Source organism: Lonchura striata, chromosome 5 (genome assembly GCF_050655825.1).
Source record: "Lonchura striata isolate lonStrDom1 chromosome 5, ASM5065582v1, whole genome shotgun sequence".
NCBI classification, from domain to species: domain Eukaryota; kingdom Metazoa; phylum Chordata; class Aves; order Passeriformes; family Estrildidae; genus Lonchura; species Lonchura striata.
In genome coordinates this window covers 11,478,332-11,505,893 of record NC_140707.1, presented here as the reverse complement: position 1 = coordinate 11,505,893, position 27,562 = coordinate 11,478,332, and the positions used below count along the sequence as shown (strand labels likewise).

Sequence of the window (27,562 nt, the reverse complement as noted above, 5' to 3'; positions counted from 1 at the left end):
CGAGCGGGCTATCAAGTTATTCATATGTATGTAACCTCTCTAGAGGCAGAAACTTTCTAATTTGTAACACAAAATCAAGACCAGGCCAATGCTAGTTATATGTCCAAGAGGAGGGAGGATAGTGGAGCTATCAAAGACCACTGACAGAGATATCTGTAAATACAAAGCCCAGTGATCATGTGTGACCAGATTTTGAATTACTGTATACAATTTGCCTATAACTTTTATATTATTTTACATATTACTTGGCTATAATTTGGTTGTTTGGCACTGACCAAGATGGATGTGGTGTTCTATAGCATGACCTCTTTCCAGGACAGACAAATACATCGACTGCAAAGTGATATAAATGCCAGGGTGTGGTTTTTATCCTGTGGGATCACAAGCCCATTTCTAGCTTGGGATTCAGGCTTGCTGCAGAGTGAGCTGTGGACAGCCTGCTGATGAAGCAGTAATTTGTTCATCCTTCTCCTTTAACAAAAATCGTGGTTCATTTTTTTGAATAGCAGCAATTTGAAGGTGCTGAGATGTTTGTAATACAGGTGCTTGGAGATGGAAATTTTTCAGTCTGGTGGAGGCGAGAAACTATTTGGACATCACTGCTTGTAAACAAAGGCATCTATTCTCCAAAGCTCTGAGCTCTAAGTGCACTGTGAGAGCAAATGCCCATGTCTCTGGAGATAACAGCAGTAAATGTAATCAACTGTGTCTCAAAGCAAGTGCAACATTTCCTTCTTGGTCTTGCCTATGAGAACTGGGTTATATCTGCCATTTTGTTATCATTTATTGCATGTTTGTCTTCTTGCAGGCACTCCTAGTTTACTCCTGTGTCAGCAGCAGATTTCCCCAGTTGTTGGGACCATGTTATGTTTGAAATCCCTAATGAATGCTGCACTAATTATCTTTGGTCCTAGAAGGTCATTGAATGATGCAGTGGGATGTTCTTATTAACCTTACCCTGAGAGTTACAATCTGTACTGACCACAGTAAATCTGTTTGGTTTTTTTTTTTTCTGTTTAGCTCAAGCTTCCCTCACACAATACAGTGTACTCAGAAGTCAGGAAAAAAAATCCCCAAGCCTGCTACACACAGAGTCAGAATAAGTTTAACTGTTTGACCTACAACAGTTCTGTCATCATGAATTGACACGTTCGTCTTTCTTTTCTTGAAATAAAGCTTTTCCCCAGTGTTCTGGCAGCAGCACAAGGATTGCTGGCAATGAAGTCACCTTCAAAGCTAAAGCATTCATGGAACAAATGCATTTCTGGAAGCAAGTAAGGCAGCTTGCATCAGAATTTTTGTTATGGCTATGCTGCAACCAGAATTTATCCAGTATTTGTGTTGAGTATTTTTAATTGCTTGTCTTATATTTGCCCATTCAAGCAGAGCTCATCATGGGAGTACCTTTTCCTTTAAAATTAAGGGAGGAAGGGAGGTCAGGGGTGTTTCAGGAAAACACATAGAACAACTAAGTCACTAATGGAACACAACAAGCAAGACTTTTTTTTTTTTTCCAAGCAATCAAAGTTTGTGAATGTGTAGTTAAATAGGAAGACAAAATGACTCAAAACAAGAATATTGATGTATTAAAGGAGGCCATTTCAACAAAGGCAGTCACCACCTGTAGTCCAGGGTGGAGAAGGGAAAAGTCATTGTAGGCTCAAGGATCATCTATCAAAAATCTTTCTGTTATTGGCTGTGCCAGATTTTCTGCCTCACTCTCCCTCCTTTATACAGCTACCCTTCTATTCTTCATGGATATATCTTCCTCTGCTGCTGAAAAGTAGAGAATGCCTAGGTAAACATAGAAGAGAATGGAAATCTGAGTAACTACAACTGGGTTTATTTAAGATGATGCTTTTCTGAGCAGTGTCATTTTTGAGATGAGTTAGTTATTCTTCACAGATGGTTTAAGGGAAGGTTTAAAGGGAAGTTAGTTAGAAAACAGGGGTATGCCCCCATTTGGGCTCTCCCACATCATTGACTTTTAGAGGTCATATGGAAACACCTTCTTAACTAAAAGGAAGGTGGTATCATCACTTTGATGATATTGGCATGAAAAAATAGCTCTCCTTGAGTATAATGGAGTCATTCAAAGATTTTGAGATCAGAATTACATACTCTGATGAAAGAAGGGATAGCAGTGTATTTTCATTATGGTTTTTATAAAATCTTAGGGCTTTTTGTTTGAATCCACATGTCATTTATTGATGTCTGCTCAGATTTTTAAAATGCAATGCATAAAACCAGTGTTAAATGCTTTGGATAGTACCAATCTTTGTATTTCCTCTGCAGGAGGCCCATGAGCTATTCCTGTGTCAGAACGAGTAAAATGTCATTTGGGGGTTTTCTGAATGATGGTAGCAGGCTTTCACCCAGCAGGTCCTGAAGGAAGAGCAAAGTGTCCCTCCTGAGCAGAGGAAAAGTGTGGCAAATGTCTGAGCTGCCATCAAGTGTCACTAGAAGCTGTACCAGTGGATGAGGAGTGTACGTCTGCCAGCCAGTGCTGGTACAGCTGAGACTCAGCTGCGTTCCACAGAGTGAGCTGAAGGGCTGTGGGTAATGAGTGAGTTGTCTGAATGGAGGTTATGAGCAATCATAATCAGTGGGATTTTTTTATGGTTCCTTTTTTTTTTTTTTTTTTTTTTTTTTTTTTTGTTCAGTTGTTCTTTTCCCCATGCTGCCATTGGACAAAACTTTACTGCCTAAGGAAAAGTTGCAAGCTCAACATGAACACAAGCTCTTTGGTATGATGGACCACTTTCATGGCATCTTTATAACAGATTACCATTTTTTTCTTGATCTTTTTACCATTCACACTGTTAACAGAGAGTACTCTGGGTGCTGTAGCATGTCACATGCAATTTTAATCTATCTTAAGAAAGCTTCCTTAAAACTTGAGAAAGAGGGAGGAAAACACATCTCTTCTGATTTACCTTCTAATTTGACAATCTCTTCCTTGACAGCTTTTGCAAACTCTACTGGGAGAACAAAAAGAAGTGTACTGAATAATTCAGCCTTGAGAGTGAATTGAGCTTGAGGAGAATTGTTGAATTCCCAAGTCTGTGGTTTGTGGTTTTTGTTATTGACTGCTCACATGGATTGAAAGTCCTGTCTCTGAAGTCAGTGGTTTTTATCTCCCCTTCAGATTCTGCAATTTTATCTGGCTTTTTCTCCCTGATCACCAGCTCTCTGTTATTGCTAATAAACACACAAGAAGCATTGAAGGACCTTCGTGATTCCAAGGAGAGCCATAGATAGACTGCTATGCTAATAAATCAGAATTTAACATTGGACCTGAATGTGGAAGATAGTCCAATGAAATTATGAGGCACTCTTCCTACTATCCTCCCCTCACATGCTGGAATATCCAAGTTTGATATCAGAAAAGAACCTCCTGAAAATGGGGTGTCTTAACTGACCCTGAAATTTGTTGTTTATATTAACATGCTGATGGGAGCCAGACAATAACAATAGGAGCTGGTCCTGCATTTTATACACTGGCAGCCAGTAAGTAAAAAAAAACAGGTTAATATAATTTGAGAATTTGTAAATGCATAAAATACAGAGCCCAGTGGAATGGGCTTTATATTATAAAATATAGAGCAAGGTGGAATGATGATCTGTTACTGAAAGTAGCTTGCCCAGAAAAATGTTATAATTGTAAGAGTCTAGCCAGTATTCAGGACTCTATAAAACCTGAACCATGCTCATTTCTTAAAGCCACTGAATAAAGTAAATGTTATTACCTCTAAAGCATTTTTTTCTCTAGTTCAAAAAGCAGAATTATCTGCAGAAAAAGAATATATAGTCTGAAAATTGTAATCACACTGTCTAATACAACTTTTATTTAACTCTTATTGACAAGGTCACTGAGTGGTATAGTTCCTATAAGTAAATATCTGAGCTCACTCACTATGTGGACTGCAGGAAGGCTCTGCTAATGTATTTCCACTCAGATGCTTGCAGCTACAAATTAACATTTCCTAGCCAAAGGAAAGAAATAAAAATGTTTGGTGGTTTTATGATGAATTTGTAAAAGAATGCTAAGGAAGTGACTTTCAGTGAGGTCCCTTATCCTTGAACTTAAAAAGATTACAGAACCTTAACCTAAAAAAGGAGAAAAACCCAAACCAAACCAAAGCCCAAATCAAATTCTTAATACCCAATGAAAAAAACCCTCATTTTTGATTCATGTTAAATTCATGCTTTGTAACTTACTGGTATCACCAGTGTTTCTGTAGTCATTGACTTCTTTGAAAGATAGCAAAATCTAGAAAACTTTTAAAATTAAATGACATGTCAGATGGGATCTGCTTGCAAGTGAACCAAATCCACAAGTCTCCTTGTGGAAGGATGAAAATTTTTATTCCTTAGTTCTGATTAACATCTAATCACATAAACTGGAGTCCATCCAGAAGGCAGTTCTTGATTTAAAATAGTCAGTTTACTGCATCAAGGATATGCTTTCTGCAAGGTATTCCTGAGGTGGGAAATGTAGAAATGGTGTTCTGGGCTAAAAATCCCTTTTGCCACAAGCAGGAATTCAAATCAGAGTTGTAGCACATGCATGCACACTGTTTCAAGTGCCAGAACACTTCTGGTTCTAGTTAAGGGGAACAGCCCATGTCCCTAAAGGCAGGTGGGTGTGAATCAGGGCTGCCCCTGCAGTGCTCCTCGAGTGCTGGTTTGAGCATCCTGAGGCAGAATCCTTCCCTCAAATCTCTGGCTAAGGATGAAAAACTTACCTTGAAACTGCCCGGATTTGTAACAGCTGACTTGGGCACAGCCTTGTTTCTGGGCAAAGGAATGATAGGAATAACAAATCCCTCTTACCCAGGTGAAGGAGGAGAAGAAGGAATCCCAAAGCAATAATAACAAATCCCTCTTACCCAGGTGAAGGAGGAGAGGGGGGAATCCCAGAGGAGCAATAACAAATCCCTCTTACCCAGGTGAAGGAGGAGAAGAAGGAATCCCAAAGCAATAATAACAAATCCCTCTTACCCAGGTGAAGGAGGAGAGGAAGGAATCCCAGAGGAACAATAACAGATCCCTCTTACCCAGGTGAAGGAGGAGAAGAAGGATTCCCAGAGGAACAGGGTGCTTTGCCCCCACTCTAACTCGTGGTACCTCGGTGAAATGTGTGCCAGGATCCTGTTCCTGTGCAGCCACAGGGCCCAGTGCTGGGCATCAATCTGGGCACAGGATGGGGGAGAGTTTTATGGGATCTTGGGCATCTCCCTTCTGTCCTACTGCAGATGAAACACTGGGGGAATAAATGAGCTGTGCTGCAGTGTGAGATACTTTTGAGGGAGAACCAGGTAAGCTGTTTCTTTGGCAGAGGCATAATTTAAACTTGTGACTGAGCCCCTTGTGTAAATGAGTTTTTTTCAACACAATATAAACACTTCCATCAGCAGAATCGTGTTTTTTTAGAAATGTATCTCTTTGTGATACTGAGGCAAAAGACACTGCAATTTGATTTATTTGTTGTAATAATTGTAACCTATACCTTAGAACAGCTTTTTCTTCCACCCTGTGATCATCTCCCCAAACAGCTAGGAGCTATTTTTCCTTCTCTGAGGATGTTCTGATGAAGCTGATGCTGTGTGGTAGGTCCTGGCCACCTGCTTTACTTGGTCATGTGAATGTTTTCCTGAGTCATACTCCCAAAATACATTGTTGCCTAAATCTAGGGGAAACTGACAATCGGTAGCAGCTGAACTTCATATTACAGCAGAATTCATGTTAAAAATAAATTCTCGCAAATGATTACTTTCTGGAATACAGGAGCTGCTTGCTAAGAAACTAGGTAAGCACCTAGTTCACTGTGTGGGGTTTCTTTTGCCATTAATTACTCCATGAACTAAAGTCCACGCCAAACACTACATAGGAAATTGAGATTCATGTTCCATACTTTTCTGGTTAAATATTGAAGCTGTCACAGAAATGTTCTCCAGCCTCTGTCAGCTGCTGTTAGCTTTCAGAGCCCTGTTCATTCTTCTTTGGGCACTGAGATTTTCAGCTCTTTTCCACACAGGAGCATCTCTGCAGCCAGAAGAGTTAAGGTTTCATTAGCAAAGCAGAGGTCACAGGCCATCTATAAGTTGTTCTGTGAGCCAGAACCTGTGGGAAAAAAATATTTTTCTGTGATGAAATGACTCCTGGCCTCATCTTTTCCAATGTGATCTATGTGAGGTTTTACTGTGATCTATGCTGTTTTACTGAAATCCTGCAGTTTTGGCTACTATGGCTTTGGATTTTAACCCTCCTGAGGCAGTGCCTGCCTTTGGGAGCGGATTCTAGACAGTATTCTGTGAGAATCCAGGTCTTCCCTCTGGCTGCCCTGGAAGGCCTGGGACCCTGGCAGGGGTCAGGAACCCCCTGGACAGAGCCCCCAGAGACACTGGCTGTGATCTCTGTCCATGGAAAAGAGTTTTCAATCTTACAGGATCAATTACAAGCTCCGAGTGTTTGATAGAAGTAATAACTAAGTGTGGCACGGGTGCAAAAGTAAAATTTTAGGATTCTAGATGAGGGGTCCAAAGGGGACAAGATGGAGGAAATTGGGTGTTTCTTGTCCTTTTTCTCCTTCTTCATGCCCTCCATGTCTCACTGTGGTGTTGGCATTTTTCTGTTGGTTCAGGCTGGGGACACACTGTCCAACGTAGGTGACAGATATTGGCACGTTCTTGTAAATGCAGCCCAGGGAGTTTCTGGTATTTAATGTTTGTCACATCCCACTGAGGGCAGAGCCCCACACGCTGCCCTGCAGGACAGAGCTGGGCAGGGCAGCAGAACATGTGAGAGATAAACAGAATAAACAACCTGGAAACCAGCACAGACCAATTATGGCTTCTGCTTTGGCAGCGTGGCTGAGAGACAGAGACTTTCTACAATCTCAGAATCATCAATACCACAGATTTCACCAGTATTCCAGGTGGCTGGTGCCCTTTTAGTCTGAAGGAAAGAGGGGAAATGTAAAGTATGGTGCTGGTCCCAGTATTTCCTGGGGCTGTCTCTACAGGGGTGTTTGAGTGGGTTGATGCCAGCAATCTCCTTAGCCAGTAACAGAGCTAGTTTGAATTTTGCTGAGGTGTGTGTCTGACTCCATGGATTGTGTGTGAAAGTCAGTGGCCTCTTTCCCCCATATCAGAAAATAAAAGGTGAAGAATGCATAATCCACCCTGTACTTGTGCTGGCTGCAGCAGGGTTTGGGACACAAACTTAGGCTCATGGGGAAAAACAAACTGAGCGAGTTGACAATGTGAAGCTACTTCAAAAAGCGACAAATGTGACTCTGCAGCTTATAGTGAGAAATATTGCATGAAAGACAAAGGACATAATTGTTCTGATTTGAAATTGCTGATGCTTCATCTAACGCGAGTTTTGGGTACTGCAATTTCAGATATAGACAAGTTGAAGAGTCTCCAGAAAAAAAGAAACAAAAAATAATCTTACAAAACAATGTTTTGTAAGCATTTCCTGTGAGAAAAAGCTAAAAGAAACAGGTTTCGTAAGCTTTTCTAAAAGAGAATGATATTATGACTGTGGAAAAAATTGTTGGTTTTGTGGCCAGGTTTTCTGGCTTCTTCAAATAGAAATTGAGTATGATTACACAGAAAAATGGGGCAAATATAATCAACACAACATACAGGAAAGTAAATGCAATTTTCTATTCAATAGAAGGTGATCTAACCAAATAAGAAAATAATTTAAGTGAGAATGTATTTTTGTCTCAAATGAAAATCCTGCAAAAGCATTTTACATCAATGCCTTAAAAGTGGTTTAGTTTAGCCAAAATTTATTATGATTTAAAATATTTTTCTTGAGTGAATAAGCATGCCTTTGCAGTTGCTGTTGAATGTGTATTAAGTTCAGAGAAAACATAAAAGGTTTCCTTAATTGTTCCAAATGCAGCCCATCTCAGGCCATTCAATATTCAGTGCAACTCCCAACAAATTCTTTGTGAGGACTGTGGTGACTTTTCCCACACTGCCAAGCAGCTTTTACTCCCAAAGTTGGGTAAAAGCAAAGTGATCTGTGAGGGTGCCTGTGTTTGGGGTATTTCAGTACATGGCAGCAGTCAGTTCTGAGATTTGTTTGTCTGTGTGGGGTGTGGGGATTTTAGTTTGAGGTCAATCTCATCTTGTCCTCTACATCTGAAGTTCCCACTGTAAATTGTGGGCTCACTTCAGCACTGCAGAGTTGCACAGAACCAAAGGATTGGGACATGAAACCTTTATAGTTCTTTCTTCTGAATCACACAGTGGACTTAACTTTTCACACTTTCTCTACCCCAAAACCACAAAATGATTAAACAAGACAAGTATGTCTACTTCTCAGTGTATACTTTATCAAAGTACAGATGTGAGCAAACTAAGGAATGTGTGGTATGATTTTTATTGGTAGTTCTCCTCACTGAACTGTCAATGGTGACTTAAATCTCTCCACATTACATAACAAAGATGTTATTGCTAATAATTTTGCTCTTCCTTGGCAGACATGCCAAATATCAAGGGTACAGGAATTTAATCTTGTTATTGATAGCAACGAGATGTTTTTTAAGATATCCATCAAAAAAATCTTTGAACTTTTTGTTCTGTCCAACAACTTTATACTCATAAAACAAGGAGAAATTATAATAAAATATGATCATTGTGTTTTTTCCAAATACTCATCTGTTTCTCACAGGAGATTTTAACCTTTGATCAAAGTATCTAAAACTACACAGTAAAGACCTTGATAATTAACAGGTCAAGACTTACACTCAGTTATGTCACAAAATAAGCCATCTCTGTGTGATTGTAGAAACAGTCTCTTCTGACTGGATTTTCTGCTTTTCACATTAAAACCAACATTGATTAATAATTTTTAATTAACTTACTATAGCCTTACATAATCAGAGTGTAATTTCTTAAACTGAGAGTTTCTGACCTGAAAGTTTTATTTACAGTTTGTATCTGAACTTAAACCCTCATGCAACCAGAGATGAATAAGAAATATCTGTCTGACTATTTAAAATTTGGAGAACTTTCATGATAGCTCCTGTTCTAGCAAAGGGCAGAAGACAAGGCTTTTTTTTCCAAGTGTTTTGGAGTTTTTTGGTTTTTCTGATAAAAGTGGAACTGTCTTGATTGAACCAAAGACTGTCATCTTGGGAAGAGAGCACCCTGAAGCAAATGCCTGATGCCTCCTTCCATGTGAGTCTCCTCCGATTGCCACATCCAGCTGGGAGGAAGGAACAAAGACTCACCTTTTAAATTCTTTTCTCCTTGACTCTCTCAGGAAGTTTATTTTTCTTACTAGCATTCCTGAACCAAATGAACACCCTGGCATTTCTTTACAGAAACCTGTTCAGTTAAAGCCTTCCTGGCAGTTTGTGTTGTTGTATCTCGAAGGCTTTGGCAGAGTGAGCGGTGAGTGGGATTCTCTATTTTAGTCCCAGCATCTGGATTAGGGTTGGCTAACAAAATTCTTATTCCTCCCTTGAGACCTCAGATGACATCCCATTTATCTTTTGTTCTTTTGTTCTTTTCTTTCTGTGTTGTTTTTTTTTTTTCACCCCATGGTTGTTTTCTTTTTTTTTCCTCTTATGTAGCTCATAAAGTCTTTACTCACAGACATGCAGGGTTGGATTACCTGCTTTCCACAGGAGTCTGAACTCTTCAGTCCAGACTCCTTGCTGCCATTAGGTCAGCAGGCTGGTACCAGCCTGCTTATTGCAGGTTGTGTGCACCCAGTGCTGACAGCTATTTTTCCCTCAAACCATGTGGAAAAGGAGAAATGATCCATAGCCAGCCAGCCACAGTCTTTGTTTTTTCCCTGCTGTTCTGTTTCTGTTCATGTGTAGGCTTTTCAATTTTATGAAGCAGCTTTACATGAAAGCTGAAATGTAATTGCATCCTCCTGAGTAAAATGGACAATTTCTGTGCTAACCATGTTTTTAAAGAATAAGATTACAGCATTCACTCTGCTGCATGCTTTCTCTGCAAGCGAATCCCTTTGCTGATGTAAAGGGATTAAATATTCTAAGACACTAGCCAGACCAATTCTTTATAATTCTGTAAGTGTGAAGTATAATTCCATCACCTTCATTATTTTTGTCAGGAGAAGAAATAAGACATAACAGGGAGGCCTCTTTCAATACACCTTGCTTTACTCTAGCAAATACAAGTGAGGATTCATTTCAGCCTACATTGTGCTTGCTGTTCATCTCAGCTCTCCATGTTAACTTACACTATAATTTCCTCATGGAATTTTTGGCTTTCTGGTATCCCTTGTAGATCTAAGGCAACAAAATAAATATTGTGCAGTTTTCAGTTTTTGCTTCTTTGTTTTAAAATGAGGCCCTGGGGTGTGACAACATTTGTTACCCTAGGGAAAAAAAAGTAAAAGGGTGCAGGGTAGCAAATGAAACAGTTTTCAAATATCTTTTTATGCCCTGCTTTTATAGTTTCTAGTAGTCTTTGTCTTGCTCATAATATCTTCATAGGGCTGTAGGAAGTGGGTGGTTTTCAGTATTTTGTCTTTCATTGATTGCACTTGGTAAGATTTCCAGGCTCTACTCATGCATTTTATGTTTGACTATGGACAACCATAAAATAATTTTCTTATAGTTATGTTGTAGGCATAACAGTGGCACTGTATCTTTCTTTCTTGGAATAATGTATGGACTTCTCCCTGGCAGATTGTTTCAGACTTACCAGAAAGAATGCTTGATATCAAGATTATGCAATGTAGTCCTTGTTACCAAAATTGTGCTTGCCCATCTCAAATCTGTACAATCCTGCCCTCAACATTTAAAATTATTCTCTCAAAGCCATCTCTGATATCTCCCAGAGTGGTGCCAACAGCCTAATGAAGAAATGTTAGGAAAACAGCACTCTGGCTGTTTTAGGAGGGGTTGTATTTGCAAAGGTGGGAGAGATTCCTAAACTCAGAACAACCTGAACTGGAGAGAGGCTGGGCTATCTGGGGCAATACAGTTCTACTTTGGACACAGCAAAGATAGTTGGAGGTATGGGTAAATTGTTAAGTCTTGTAGTTTCCTTCTGGGAGCTGCTGAAGGGCTAATTCCCATTGATGTACAGTCCAGCAGATGTTCTGTGTCATGAGGTGAAGGGGGTGACAATCTGCTTCTCCTCTGGTTCTTGTCATCCCTCCTCACTGCTGATGGCAGCTGCTGCAGGACAGAGCCCATGGTGCCACGTCAGTGACTTTGGGAGCACTGCATGCTCTTCCCAGGCCAACAGCAATATCCAGACAAACCCTAAGGAGCCATTAGAGTCCATGTCTATAAAAAAAGATTATGTCCTGAAAGATGCTGAGCATCAAATCCAAATAAAACCAGGAAAGAACAGAGTGTGCAGGGTGACACAGAGAAATACAGAGGAGGCACTGTGAGTCTGAAAGCATTGGAACTATGAAAGAAACATGAAATTAAAAACAGCAAGATGTTTTTAACTACACTGCAGCAGACGGGATTATAAACCAATATGAACACCGCTACTTAGGAGCTTGGGGGAAGAGAATTTGGGTGGATCATCAGAACTGAAAATGCCAAGCAAAAGGATTAAAACATCCTAATACTGTAATATCCTCATGTGAGGTCAGATTAATGAGTGAAACTTTAGGATGGGATTGTCACCATTGTGTGTCTGCTTCTGTATGTGGAAACCTAAAGGGTTCTGACAGGCTTCTTTTTAAGGAAATTCTGTAATTCCTTCTTTTTCTCCATGAATAATTGTAGAAATTTACTTCCTGATATATAAGGTGCTACAAACACCATGATTTTTTTTCTCATTGCAAAGCACAAAAAAGTCTGCATTTTCAGAGAACAGCTGGCTATTACTGTATGTTTGCTTATTGTTAACCTTACTAAATCATGAGAGAGGTAACCATGACTAACCTAATTTTAGCCAGATTGAAGGTAATTTACTCTTCAGTCTCTAGCTGAACAAAAGCATGCATCAATCATCTTCATGAGTTCTCAGAACCCCAAGATTACAGACAGCTCTGGTGTTGTGTAACCACCTGCAGATCCTAATGCCAGACATCCTTTAACAGTGTCCCCTGTCTAAAATGAAAATGGTTCAAAGCTGTTGTGGGAGAGAACGGAGGGGTTTTCCTTTCCAAGGCAAGCAGTTCCCTTCTTTCTTCTTAGTCCAAGCCCATAACTACTTCAACCTCACAAGGTCTGCCTTTCAAGAGATGCTTAAAAATTCCAGAGAGGTAGTACTTGAAAGCTGAAGCCAACGATTTTCCACCATCTGCACTGCTTATGATGTACAAAGACCTCTCTTAGCTGGTAAAAAGAAAAGTACTTTGTTGGAGACTGCTGGTGATTACTAGCTCTTTTAGAAGCACTGGTTTTGGGTGATATTTGTGTGGAGCATTACTTGAGTCTTAAGTTTAGTCTTTGATAGCAGATATTTCTGTCAGGCTTTTAGACCTTTCCCATTGTACTTGATTTTTGAGAAGGCAGAGCCTATGCTGTTGGACAAGTACAAACTAAATTGGCTGTGCTCAGCACTCAAAGAGCAATAGCAGCCTTCTGGGGGCTCTTATGTCTAATACAGCCCTTTTTTTGCTGCTATAAATTGGTATCTGTCTTAAACAGAATGATAGATAAATCCCCTCTCCTCCCTCCAGTCTTCATTTTTTCCATGTGAGGTTTTAAACAGTCACCATCAATTTCAGCTTTCCAGCTCTGCCTTCCTAACTTTAAACCAGCCTAACCTCTCTGGATTATTGCCAGAGGCTCTGTGCTTGCTGTAGCAGGAGTAGTAATTCTTCTGTGGTTTCAGTCCTGTGTCCTTATTTCCCACCTTTGACAGTCCATGGCTGTTTCCACCTCTAGGGTTTCCCTGTACCTGCCCAGCCACAGCCCAGCTGTGGGTCATGCCAGTCTCATGCCAGCTTTAGGAGTGACATGACATTGCTTCCTGCTCCCTCAAGCTCTCATTTTAGCTGCGTGAGCGTGTCAAGCTCCATCACTCAGCTGCATATGCTCTCCTTTTCCAAACTCTGTCCTTAACCTAAATTCCACCTTTCAGCCTGGCGGGGGGACTTGCTTGTCTACACCTCTGTCCACCAGGTCACCTGGGAGGCTCTCAGCCTGCAGCACCCATCTCACTGCTGCTTCTCTGCTCTCCTGGAAGCTGCCTCCCAGTGCAGTTGTAGGGCTGGCTGGTACTTGCCTGAATTGCAGTGACAGCTCATTTAGCCCTGCTTCCTCCAGCTCTCATTTCAGGAGCATCTGCCAGCCTGAGAGTAGGGCTGAGTCTTGAAGGGTTTGCAGGGATGAAGTAAGTGCTATGGACAGGATAGGAAGGCACAGTCCATTCTGCAGGGTTTCAAGTGCCTGCTGGATTTTTTTAAGAGCCACAGAGCTAAAATGTGGCAGGTACAAGTCACATTTTAGGCATAGCTTCTACCTTACTTATATATTTTTATCATACTTTTACCTGTGGTTTTGCTTGTCTTTTATGATTTAATGCCTGCTTCAGCTTCATGAGTTCTCCTTTCTTGAGCCATCCCTGACTACAGTCTCAGCTGTCACCATTGGGCTGTTATTTGTCTTCCCATGCTAGAAGCTCTTTTAAGATTTAGTCCTGTGGATTTTCTCCCTCATCTCTTAATGTATCCCTGGCCATGTGACTTGCACTTCCCATTTAAATTATAAATCATTAATAAATCATTAACTTGTGCTTACTCCATAATTGTATGAGATAAAAAAGATACATCTGAATTCATCCTCAGGTTGAAACTAAGAAATTTGAGTTACATTTTAGAAGACATCTGTAAGATGTCCAGCTGGAGCAGAGTCCAGATTAAATATGCTCTGAATTCCTATATAAAGAGAGCTTTTTTCTCATTTATCATCACTAGAATCAAGCATCATCTTAGGCTTTAGCCCCTGCCTTCCTGATCCCTGTTCACAGTCTGAGCCTCCTTATTCCAAGTAATAAACCTAGCCAAGTGATACCAGCCTGATTCTCTAGGTAGCCAGTCAAGTAATTTTTGTCCAAAATAGAGGTCTAATCCAAAACCAGTTGTAGGTTTATAGGCCTTCCTATGGTGATCCTTAGGACTATTTAGTCCACCTTCTCTTCCTCCTAACCTCCAGCCAGTATGGATTACTGAATTTAGTTCCTTATTCCGTTTTCTGGGCTTCAGACTTTCTGCTTGACACCTCTAGCCTAGAAATAGATAACTGTTAATTTCTCTGCTGTGTTTACTTTGGTAGATAAATAGAGTTTATACCTGTGCAGGAGAAATCATAAGTAAAATTTTGATTGGAAAGCCTGTTGAAATAATGAATTTACATAACCAGTTTAGTACACATCCACACATTTTCACTCTCAGAGATGGCTATTCTTCCACAGAAAGCTGTCCTATTCACTAAGAGCACTAGCAGTGTTCATGTTCAGCCTTTCTCTCTGCAATTGCGTCACATTTTCAGGGTGTAAGGAGAAAGGCTCAAACCACCCCCCTTTGGGCTAGATTTTTCCAAGGAAAGCCTCACTCCAGGAGAATCACAGGGAGTACTTTGTGTGCTGTGCTCTCTTGAAAAATGTGTCAACTTGCTATGATCTCTCCATGGCAGCAGATCTCTTGGAAAGCCTGGCTCCTATACAGGGGAGCCAGCACGGATGTGTGTGGTGAAGCCTTCCTCACCATGAGACTATCAAAAAAGCTGTACACATGATTCTTCAGATAGATTAAATGCAGTCCAAGCACATTTTCTCTGATGCATTCCAGTGCTTCTCAGCTTGGCAGCTGCCAAAGTGTGTTTTTTCAACCTTTTGAATGGTAGAATTTTTTAAATATTTATTCCTTTTGATGATGGGTACTTATAAAATATATTCTCTCTTGGAAAAAAATCAAGTTTATCAATTTTACAAAGGAATCACCATGAATTTAATGCAATATCCTACCTGTAAATAGCAGAATTTAGGTTGGAAGGCTGATGTCAGAGTAGATTGGGAGCAGAAAACCCAGATTAGAATGAATCTGTAAACACAGTTTGCTAGTACAACATCAGGAATGGAAAAAACAGTTTTCAGGTCTTAAATTTACAGCATCATATTTAAGATCTTGAGTTTTCAGGCTGAATGAAATCTCATCAGAAATGAATGAAAACTGTTGATTTATATTTGCTTTCTTAAGAGATTTCAGGAAATGTTTTATAGCAAGGCTAACTGCGTGCATGCATTTACTGTCAGCTTTAAACTCTTTTTCCAAAAAGTATGAGGAGAAGAGTAAGAGAAGGCTGGCAACACCTAAGATTGCTGGAGTGCTCCAGATGTTCTGAGTGCTGAGGCCTTGCCAGCATCCTGCTGCCTTGAAAGATCAGCAGGCTGGTGGTCGAAGACAATGATGTTCTGTGATGTTAAGTTAAGTGCTTCCACTCAGCAGCTGGGAGTCACTGGAAGACTCTCTGCTGCAGGGATCCTGTGCTCTCCTATGATGAATTAGAGGTAAAATAGCCAATTCCATAATAAATTTACATGATGGCAGGTAAAGTAGATCCTTTACTTCCCTCAAATTAAGATTGAACAACAGCAAATATTACTCACCTTTTTATCGATAAATCACAAAGGGCACAGACTTGAAGAGCTTTGATTGTAGTAAAAAAATGAAACTCATGCACTCAGCCAAATTATACTGCAGCTTTTTTATTTCTAGCTCTTTGACATACTTGTGGTTTTGAACCTGTTACTTTGCTTTTAGCTGAGGACTTTTGAACACAGTCTGAAGCTTTGTTGTTTGCCAGTGGGAGAGAGAAGACCTTTTGTAAAAACAGCAGTTTCAGTGAGAATTCCATGGCTAAGGTTCATAATAGCCAGACCTTTCTTTAAATTGCAAGGAGCAGTCTTTTTTTTTTTATATAGATTTTTTTATTTGTGATGAAAAGAGAAGGTTTGATAAGCCTGCTTAGCCTTTCTCCATGCTTTGTGATTTACTTTAATAAAATACTACTTTGCCTTGGGCTTTTTGCTGACTGCGCTGTAAGACTTGTACCCCAAAATGTGTTTGTCAATCTCTGTCACGTCTTTTCTTATCTACCTTCATCTCTCTGTCGATTTATGCAGCCTTCAGTATCATCAAATGCTTATCAGCACAGGAATTCTGGCAGACACCCTGTCACAGAGCTCCCTGTGTGAGAGGTCTGTGTTTCCCACCTTGCTTCTGAAAGGATGCTGCACGCCTGTGTCACACTGTACTACACAGCTGGGAGTGTAATTAGGTGAGGCTGTGCTTCCAAGGAGAAGGAGGAGCAAGCACAGGGCACTGTGAATGCTCAGCACTTGATTTCTGATTCATTTTCTTTTCTATCCCTGTAATGAGAGCTTGCAGCACTGGGGAGATGCTCTAAGAATGAGCTACACTAATTTCTGAGAACCTCTGAGACAGAGAAGAACAAAAGCGGTAACTTCAGCACTTTTTCTCTAAAAATAAGTTTCTCTGAGTACTTATTCTATTTGTCCCATTTTCTATTTGTCCCATATTTTCCCACAAAGTGAAGGACCATCCTTTATGCAAACAAGGAGAGAATTACAAACCAAATGAGTGTAAGACATGCCTGACTGGTCAAGGGGTAGAATGTGAAAGAGCAGTATGTATATGGCAACAAAAGGTGTGAAAATGTAGAAATCTGTAGGAGAAAGAAGCCTGGGTTACAGCTGGTTGCCTGTAAAACTCATCACCAATAGCAGTGAATAAAAAACCTGAGTGACAGTTCTGCTGTTGAGTTGGTAGTGGACTAAAGCCCTGTATCTGAGCATTCACCAGGCCCTTGCTTGTGGGTTTTCTTATGTTACTTTCTCTTCTTTCTGTGTTTTTTCAGCTGCAGGATCAAGGGGAATAGAACCACTAGATCAATCCTCCAGCAAGATGCCCTTATCATTGTGTATTCTGTGGTGTTGGGATTTTGCTGGTTTTATTTCAAACTCTTTTCCTTATTCTATTATCTCTTATCACCAGCTGTGCTCAATATCTGGTCTCTTGGTCTTCTTTGAAGATTAAGCAAAACAGGTATTGAAAGTGTCTGGGGAGTTTTGCATTTGCAATTTGTCTTATTGGAGAAATCCTGGACTTGTATTTGTCTAGGTCTAGTTTTTTATGTTTCTTATTGCTATTTGTGTCTTTCCACAAATCCATTTCACACTGCAGCCCCCAATTCTGGCATTACATGGCAATGTTTCTTCCTCCCGTGTTTGTCAGCATTGTGCTTCATCTGATGCACCTGTGAGTTTGACCTAGAGCTGTGAGTTGTCTTGCTCCTGTTCAGCTTTTCTCACTTCTTATTTTCTGCAGAATCATTGGTGCTGTCTCTCATGATCTCACTCAAAACACCTTCACACATTTATATTCTCAAACGCTTCATTAGTCAGGTCTAAAATAACAGTTTCTTCCACCTGATTTTTTTTTTTTTCTGTCTCCTGAATCAAAACTTTTCCTCATAGCTTTTCCTGACTTTTTGGTTAGCCTGTGCCCAGGTAGATGCTTAGGATGCAGGAACGTGCCACCAACAGTTGTGAATCTCTCAGGGGCACTTTCCCAGCCCTACCTCATGAGTAATAAAGGGCTCTAAAGCTGATCTTGGAATTACCACAGAGAACCCATTAATCTGCTGCACAATTACAGTGTAGAACTGCTGTCTAGGGTTTTCATATATTTTAATGTTTTTGGGGTTTTTTTCATTTCCTTTTGTTGCTGTCAGCTGAGCTAGATCAGGACAGACTGAAATTAGCCATAAGTTTCCCCAGGCATGCTCTTTGCTCCCAGCAGCACCCCAGAGTCCTGCAGCATCTCCATGACAGCTCTGCAGCACTCTGCCTGAAGTGAATTCATGGAGGAACACCAGCAGGAAAATGGGGGTGAGCTACACAAAACATGTGCAAGTACTTGGGTGTGGAGTCCAGGGCTTCCCTCTGGCTGCCCTGGCAGGTCTGGGACCCTGGCAGGGGTCAGGAACCCCCCTGGACAGAGCCCCCAGAGACACTGGCTGTGATCTCTGTCCATGGAAAAGAGTTTGCAATCTTACAGGATCAATTACAAGCTCTGAGTGTTTGATATCAGTAATAATTAAGTGTGGCACAGGTGCAAAAGTAAAATTTTAGGATTCTAGATGAGGGGTCCAAAGGGGACAAGATGGAGGAAATTGGGTGTGCCGTGTCCTTTTTCTCCTTCTTCATGCCCTCCATGTGTCACTGTGGTGTTGGCATTTTTCTGTTGGTTCAGGCTGGGGACACACTGTCCAACGTAGGTGACAGATCTTGGCACGTTCTTGTAAATCCAGCCCAGGGAGTTTCTGGTATTTAATGTTTGTCACATCCCACTGAGGGCAGAGCCCCACACGCTGCCCTGCAGGACAGAGCTGGGCAGGGCAGCAGAACATGTGAGAGATAAACAGAATAAACAGCCTTGGAACCAGCACAGACCAATTATGGCTTCTGCTTTGGCAGGGGGCTGACAGACAGAGACTTTCTACAATCTGGGAATCATCAATAGCTCAGATTCTGACTTGGGGATGGATGGAGTAACTTTAACTTCATTAACTGGAGAAGCTTGAAACACTTTCTCCAAGAAAAAGCTGCTTCAATGTTTCCCTAGTGTGTTGAGAACGTGTGAGTGACAATAGAGACATGGGGAAAGACAGTGAATCTCTTTAACCGTGCACTTTGCCAAAACAAATCTGCTTTTTGTAGATTAGGAAGGCATTGAAAATGTGATTATACAATCCTGTGGGCTCCAGTAGGTTTCCTGAGCTTGGCTGAGGAAGAAAGCAGAATCCTCCAGAGAATCCAGAAAACTAAAATAGAGAACTGCTGATCCAACATAAATGCTGGCTTCAAGGCGTTGCTGACGGGCTGTGAAAGGATGGATTTTGGGTCTCAGGAAGGTGTGCCCCATGAGTGCTAAAGCTAGATTATTGCCCCTGCTGTTGGTTGCTGTCTGTGCTGCCATGCTGGAGCTTTTCCTGCCTGTTATTTTGCCTTGAAGTAAAGGTTGGTAATACCTGTTACAGAGAATTCTCTGTTAAAAAGAATCTTGGGAAGTGACACCAGTGGCGGAGCTGTGCTGGCAAACTACCCAAGCTGTTAAACTTCAGCAGATTTTCTCTGCATTGAGCTACTCTCTTATGGCTTTCATGGCTTTACTTGCTTTGATATGACTTTGATACACTTGTTAAGAGAAGTCTATAGAGGTCACTTGTCTCCTTGGAAACCAGAAGATAAAATTACTCTAGTCGTATCTGTATTTTGATAAAAATAAGGTTTTTCTTCTCCAAAGGATAGCTGCATAGGCACTGAAGCATTCATGATTTTGTAATGATTTTCTGTCTTTTGCAAGGTTGAGGGGGTCTTACAGTAGAAGAACAATCGCAGCACTCTTAATTGACCATCTCAGTTGTACTATTTGCTTCAAGCCCCTTGCATTGTAATTAGAAATCAAAGCATTGCAAGATGTTCCCTTCACTTCTTACTCTTAACAACTTGTGGAGTTTCTCTGTCTTTTGTCCAGTCTTTAGTGCAAGGTTATTTCCACGCAAATGCTTTAAATAAAAGCTTTGTGGAATATGTTCTTTCTATAAACCTTAGACTTCTGTTGGCAAAGAGATCATTTACAGTCCCTGCCACTGAAGCAGCTGTTATTATGGAGTTACTAGTGCTGTGCTGAAAGGAGAAAGAGCAGAGGAAAGTGCTAAGAGTCTACTAACTGTAGGTCAGAAACACTTTTAGCAGATAAAATAGAAGTATATTTACTTTAAAAGACAGATATAGTGTGACAAGTGATTTTTTACCTAAGGGAGTTGGGGTAAAAGCAACTAGACAGATGTGCTCTTAGGAGATTTAGTCTCCAAGCATCTTTATTTACTAGACTATTTCTTGTACATTGCAATGTTTAATGCAGGGAAAATGACCACCTGCAGGGAGCCTAATTGGGTTTGATCTGTTTCACAACTATTGACCTTATGATTTGGTTTCAGGCATTAGAAAGATGACAGTGTAATAGGAATTTTCTTCATGTACAGATACATACAGTGTATTTGAGGCGTAATGTATTCTAAGACACATAATTATTCCTGCCATGCTAAAAATTTACTTTTTCATCTTGTGATGCATCTCTGATTCCTCTCCAGATGACACTTATGGGGTATCACATAGGTTACAGCTAAAGCCTGAGCTTCTTGACTCATTTCCTCTAAACCCTACTTTGCTTATAAAGGGGAAACCACAAGGTTTGCTTCTGTACTTGACTATTAAGAGAACTAGAACAAATCCATTTTTGGGACTGAGCAAAGCAGTGCATTGGGTATGGATTTTGACTTGAGAAGATTCCAGACAACAAAAAAATCTAGTATCAAATTAATCTGCTCAGAGGAATCACATGCTAAGACAGTCTGAAAATCCTTATATTGAACAACTCACATAGCACCTGTGAATCTCTGTGGGAAAGGATATATATTTTTTTTCTGTTTCTTTTTTTTTTTTTTTTTTTTTCAGATGCATTGCTGAATGTTTTCTCTAGCAGCAGGCAGTTTAATTGCCAGGAGTGTGTTGCACCATTCCAGAACAGCAGCTATGTTTTCCCTGTCCCATGTGCCTCTAAAGCTGACTCTTTCCCACGTTGCACTTTATTGTGGGCTTAGGCTGTCCAGCTGGCAGATTATTTCTCCACTACTAATAACAGCTTTGTAATTAGTGTAACATGCAGTCCAAATTATCTCTTGTGAAAATTCTGTCTCCAAGGCTGCTTTGTTCTGTTAAATTTTTGAGCTGCTAAAAACTAGGAAGAATTGCCTTGCTGGTACAGTGTGTGTTTCCTTTCTGCCCTTGTCGTATGCCCATATTTTTACTGGGCTCTTGGAGGCTCTTGGTGATGACAGAGTTGGAGACACAGTGCTCCCACAGCATTCTCATTCTCGTTTCCTGATTTTTGCTGGTCAGCAGACTTTCTCCTGTCCTCATGCCAACCAACAGCAGTTCATCAAACACCTTGTGACCTTGTCCATTGGATTTTAGAAGTTCTGCTGTGTTCTGCTTGGAGCAGGTTGGTTAGAGCTAGAAATGATTTGATGGAAAACTGGATCTGGAAGTGTGTTTGGGTATTTGGGCAAATTGTGTAGCACATGTTAGATGGCAAGTAATTGTTTTGGCATTGGAATAGTTTGTATATATGTTCTTTCTCTGACTTCCCAGCTCAGGACCTGATTTTTGGTTAGTTTTGTGTGTCCTGATGAACAATGCCTGAAGCCCAACTTCCAGTGCTATATTGATTCTCCTGAAGTGAAGCTTTTTGTAATCTGATACAAAAATATGAAAGAACTACTTTGTGTCTTCTTGTGCAAAGAAAAGCTTGTTAAGGGATTTCTGTGTGGTCAGGTAAATTTATCCATGGAGAGATGGACATGAGTTTCTATTAGCATTTAATGTTCTGCAGTATTTTTCTGTGGTTAACCATTAGTGAGTTTCAAAAGGGCATGATGACTAAAATATGCACAGGGGTGGTCTTTTATAGTTTATATTAAAAAGTTACTACTGCTTCTTCTTCCTGACTTATAATGTAACAAGGGACAACAAACTGAGTAGCACTAAACGTAGAAAGATATGGCTGTCTAAAAAAGCCATATTCTCACAAAATTTTTATTGTCACAGAATATTCTGAGTTGGAAGGGACCTACAAGTATCTCCAAAGAGAAAGTCCTGGCCCTGCACAGGACACCTCAGGAGTCACACCCTGTGCCTGAGAGCAGTGTCCAAACCCTGAGCTCTGTCACGCTTGGTGCTGTGACCACTGCCCTGTGGATCCTGTTCCAGTGCCCAGCCACCCTCTGGGCAAAGAACCTTTTCCTGATATCCAACCTAAACCTCCTGTGACACAACTTCAGGCCATTCCCTTGGGTCCTGTCACTGTCACCACAAGGCAGAGATCAACGTCTGTCCCTCCTCTTCCACTTACGAGGAAGTTGTAACTGCGGTGAGCTCCAGCCTCAGTCTCCTCCAGGATGAGCAGACCCAGTGTCCTCAGCAGCTCCTCACACGGCTTCCCCTCCAAAACCATCCCCATTCTCAAGGCTCCTCTGGGTGTTCCCTAATACCTTTATATCTTTTTTTCCATCCTGGCACCCAAAATTGCCCCCAGCACTCAAGGTGGGGCTGCCCCAGCTCAGGGCAGAGTGGGACAATCCCTCTCTTGCCCAGCTGGAGATGCTGTGCCTGATGTCCCCAGGACAGGGATGTCCATTCTGGCTCCAGGGCACTGCTGGCTCATATTCAGCTTACCAAGAACCCTTTTCCTGGCTCTGCTTTCCAGCCTCTCATTCCCCAGTCTGTCTGTACATCCAGGGTTGCCCCATCCCAGGTGCTGAAGCCAGCACTTGTCCCTGTTAAAATTCATGCAGTGGTTGTTGCCCAGGCCTCTGGTTTATCAAGGTCTCTATGCAGGACTCCTCTGGCTCAAGGGAGACAACAATTCCTCCCAATGTTTTATCAGCTCTTCACTTAGTGTCTCCCAAAATCCTGTGTCCAAGTCATTCAGGATGTTGCAGAGCACAGGACCAAGGATGGAGCTCTGGGGATCCCCATTAGGGGCAGCTAATGTGGTATTTGGGGATTGTTAGGTCATATTTTGGCGTTCAGATCTGAGGAACTGTCAGGGGATACTTTCAAGAGTGACAAATCCAAAGGCAGCCAAGCACACAGCTGCTGGAAAATGACATGGAATCTTACAATGAAAAAGCAATATTAATCAGAAGATTGCATGTAAATTGCACGCGGCCCAAATAAAGTTGAAATGGCCACAGATGAAGTCTTACATGCAGAATTTAAAGGCCCAAGATAGAGTCTTATCTTTTTAGGTGACTCTGGAAAGGAAGGTCAAAAACCTTATTTTTTTTCACTAAATGCTTCCCATAAATAAAACAGAAAAAAAATCTCTGCAAACTACTATCATGGCACCTAGATGCCTGTATTAGTTGGATTTTTCTCTATGGAAACAGGAAAAGACTGTTGTAGGAAGTGGAGATTAGAGAATTTTTTTTTCTTTAAAAAGCACACAGCATTGACTTGTTGCCCTTTTTGAACTAGACATATAACTCCATGTAATTTAATTTAGCTTGCATGGAAATCAATTGTGAATTGTCTCACTCTTTCCCAGTCAGTACTAAAGCATTTTAATGGTTCAGGATTGATCTAATAAGCCTGGGAATAACTTATATCAAAGTGATTTGGTAAAGACTAATTTAATTTTTCTGACTAATACTGTCAGGATTTTAGCCTATTGGGAATAATCCTGAAAGCTGAACGAGTGTACTAAGTGGAGCTGAGATGGGCTAATAAAGCCTTCACTGGCTGTAGGTAGTGTGCTGTTCTTTCACTTCCAGATAAAACTCTAGTTTTATGCTTCTAAGTTTTTTTGCAAAATTTTCAGTTTGTGTCCATGGTTCTAGTGTGAGTATTCAACAACAGAAAGAAAGCAGGATCAATAATAGAATTAAAAAGTGTTCCATACTAGAAGAGTATGGAACTGATAATTTGAATTTCAGCTGAAGATAAAGTTTGTGTAATGCTGCTCTGCTTTCATTTTGCAGTCAGCTCTTTATGACTGGTGAAAGGTGTTTGCTTTGTGGAGGATCTCTACAGCTAGATGTATTTTAATGAATCTGTTTTTCTTTGGTATGCACAGTTATATTAGTAACTAACTGCAGCTTGGCTTGAAATATTTTTATCCCACCCAGAGGGAACTGGGAAAAGAAGCTGAAAAATGAAAGCAAACATTTTGTTCTAATACTAATGCATGGTTTTCTTTGGAGTTTATAAAAACCCTGGAACTTTTAAACTATTTCCTGCATAATGCTGTGGATTATTGACATGAGTCAAGTTGACATGAAGCTATTTATCAGCAAGGTGGAATTTTCAACATGAAACATTTTTGAATAGCTGGGTTGCTTTGGGCGTTTTATTGGATTAGCCTAACACTCGGGTTTTGAGAGATTTTGCATATCTCTAAAAAGGTTTTCCAGGAGACTGCAAGTGAGCTCGCTTTCCAAAATGCTTGAGGTGAATACAGTTGAAATTAATTAGAATGTAAAATGTGTTGCAGAACATCTCATGTTTCCTATGTAATAGGTATAATATGTAGGAAAGGCAGATTGAGAAGCCCTCGTTCTATGGAAAGGTTTTTACTCTGTTAAAACTTGGTGACTTTGATAAACTGTTCATAGATTAAAGGGCTCCTCAGCATATATGCATTATTTATATGGCTCTAAGGGATACATATGAAGTTTTAATATTGTCTGAAAGAAATAGATTTATGTTATTTCAGTCATCCCCTCTTACTCAATTTCATCCCTTGATGCTGTACAGTCTGTTAAATTCTAAACTGAACAAAACTTCTGGGTTTTTTTAAACAATGCCTTTGTACAAATAGTATTTTGTTAGATTACTGGGGAAAACAGGACTCCAGTGGAGTGCTGTTCAAACAAAGCAATTAATTTCATAATTCCTTCATTTTGTTGCTGCTACTGTAGTATCAGAAGATAATTTACTAACTGTTGCATATCCTATTGACCTATTGATTCTGTAAGTTTTACAGAAACTTATAAAATATTCTAGTTCTTGGAAATATTAGATTTATCTTTCTGATTGGTTTAAAAAGAGAAATAAGAATGTTGGCTGCATTAGGATATGGGGGCTGTCTGCTGGAATTCATTTTTGGGTAATAAAAGTGCCAGATTAAGTTGCTATGTAAGAGGCAATGGAAGTGCTGATTCTACTTCCATTTTTATAGGGGAAAGATACAACAGATGTTCAAGAGGATGTTGGGAAACAGCCAGTGCATTAACTTAGCATCCAGCTACTTCTTTTGCCTTGCCATGTGAAAATAAATGTGGCAACAAGTGCAGTTATTTTTGCTATTTAACACCAATCTCCTAGGCTAAGTTTGTTTGTGACTTTTTATAATTCATCATGACTAGTCAAGAATTATTATATGAGAAATGTTATTTGGATAATGTTATTTGGATTTTACTTAGACCAAATCTGAGCAGTGCATTCCTGGAACATGATAGAAGACCTTGAGTAGAGCTGTTATATGCACATAAACCACCATTAGGCAAACATAAATATGAAAAGTAATTAAATATTAGAGCATTTGCTGAAGAGTCAGGAGAAATATTGAAAATACTTGGACAACTTCCTCTTTTTTAATTAATAAAGAAAAGACCTTCCTAAGACATGCTGTAATATCAAGTTCAAACCTCCCCATGCAGACAGTTGGGTGCAGTGTGCAGTAAAGAGGCATCAAAAGTTGAAAGTCATCAGAATAAAGCACAGCTCTCCATTACAATGAAATTAGTTTCTTTTTTATTTTTCTATTTTTTTTTCCCATTTCTTTAAGGCAATTTCTGAATCAAACAGAAGTGGCTGCTCCCAGACATTCAAAAAGCAGGAATTAAAACATAGAATATGATAGCTATCTTGACTTCAAAGAACAGAAGTCCTTGGAAAAATTTTGTCTTGCCCAACTCCCTCTTGTGCTGTTGGCACCAGCTGTGTGGGATGCAAACTGAAAAATCCTACTGGGAGATAAATACATAATGCTGACTGATTTTATTTTTTTTTAAATTTCTTTATATTGCTCTTAATTCTATAATTTTTAATCTGTACTGCAATATATTGAGTCATGGGATGAGAAGCATTGCAAGGGTCCTTAAAAGTTTTTAAGTGTGGAAAGGTTTATTTTTAATGCGTCAGTGCTGTGTGCTGGACGCTTATGGCATTGTGTTTTAGAAATATGCATAATTTGAGAGCATGTGGGAAAAAATACAATTAAAATTGGAAAATAGCAAAACTTTTCAGCTCTAGCTACAAAACATCTACCTCTGGAGTTAATATCTAGAGTTTTTTTGTCTTCTACACAAGGCCATGCTGAAGTAGTTCTCTATAGATGTGCAGTGTAAATGTGGAACATAACCAAGCTTTGCCAGAATTCAGAGAGTGTCTGGACTTCTCTTAATCTTATGGTTTAGTTTTATGCAGCCCATAGAGCAGCAGGGAACTGGTCTTGATGATCCTTGTAGGACCCTTCTAATCTGAGATATTCTGTGTTAATTTATGATGCTTATTATTTTTGTTTGGCAGTGCTGCTTTTCCTGGGGCTTTGATATGAAATTCCTGGGCAATACTGTCACCACAAAAATTTTAAGCTCTTGAGGATGTTTTGTTTTGGTTTTCCTCTAAAGTAGTAAATTAAGCAGTGAGATTTACTTTTACAGGATGCAATAAGGTGCAAAACTAAGAGTTCAGAAAGGAAATTTGATGGAGTTATGGAGAAAAAAAATCCCCAGGCTGATGTTCAAGAGGCTCCAAAGAGCAGATTGCCAGAAGCAAATTATCTTAGACAAGAAAACCCACCTTGGTTTTTGTAATTTCTTTTTTTTTTTTCTTTTTTTTTTTTTTTTTTTCCTCAAAGATGCTCTTGGTCTCTGTTGGAAAGCATCTGATGGAAGTATGTAAGTCTGTGCTGAGGCATTTACCTGTCCTTAGCTGGACTGCCTGGCTGGGTCTGAATATCCTTTTTTCATACCTTAATCTTTTTAACACTTTCTGGATTTGGATGTAGAAGGTGTAAAGAGAAAAGGAGGGTGGGGGGAAGGCAGTAGTGGTCACCTGCCACGCCTCCCAAGGCTGTCCTCTCCAGATGAAGCCATGGATCTGGCAGGCTCCAGACATCCTGCATCCTGCCATCTGCCACAACTGGTTGAGTTAGAACAGTTTGTCCGTTGCTCTGGCTTATTTTGAAACATACTGACGTGTTTAGGGGATAATTTGCATAAAGTGACATCCGTGTGCAAAACCTGGTAACTCCAAGCCAGATGCTTTTCAAAATTATTTACATATCTGCTGAATAATTTTGGCAAGGGAAATTCTGCGCAACCCACTTGTAAATAACTCGTGACGGTATTTTTTATTGCGAATTTGAACTACCTGGATTAGAAAGAAATAAAATCCTGCTGTTCTCCTCCTTGAGAGGGTGAGGCATACCTCTTCTTAATAGCAAGCAAAAGATGAAAGATGCTGTTGCTTTTTTTGCAACCATTTTAAGACTGTTCTTTGCAACTGTCCACAGCATCTCTGTCTTGTTGGTGGTGAATTCATGATTCCACATCCCTGACTTCAAAAATGCAATCATATTAATGTTAATAATTCATCTTGGGAAAGAACACTGCAATAGCTATGGAAACGCTTTTTGCAATGTACTGCCTTGGTAATTTTATTATCACTCTAAATACCTACATTTTTTCTGAGTAAATATAATTAGAAGTATGTCATGGAGTCTTGTTACATAAAAATCTACTGGTTTTTTTTTCCTTCTATTCTACATTGAAAGCTTTTTTCTCTTCTTACACCTCATTGTTTTCTCTTGCATGTGCAAGAAAGATTTGGCAAATGTATGTCTGAGGATGACTTGCACAGGAATCTTCACTGCCTTTAGAGTCCAACGACGACCTGCTGGACCATAAAAAACCACCAAAACGTGCCTGCAG

The 27,562-nt window shown here is 40.1% G+C and overlaps 1 long non-coding RNA gene across 2 annotated transcripts in view; it reads left to right on the top strand.

Moving 5' to 3' along the window:
* The window catches only part of LOC144246513 (uncharacterized), a 29,526-nt gene that overhangs the window by 1,341 nt on the left and 623 nt on the right, over positions 1–27,562 (top strand). The window contains exons 1-2 of one of the 2 annotated variants that reach the window (XR_014955317.1): positions 1–2,540; positions 2,664–27,562. The exon at positions 1–2,540 is cut by the window's left edge and continues 1,341 nt beyond it. This is a non-coding gene — a long non-coding RNA (uncharacterized LOC144246513). The other variant, XR_014955316.1, reaches the window with a different exon arrangement.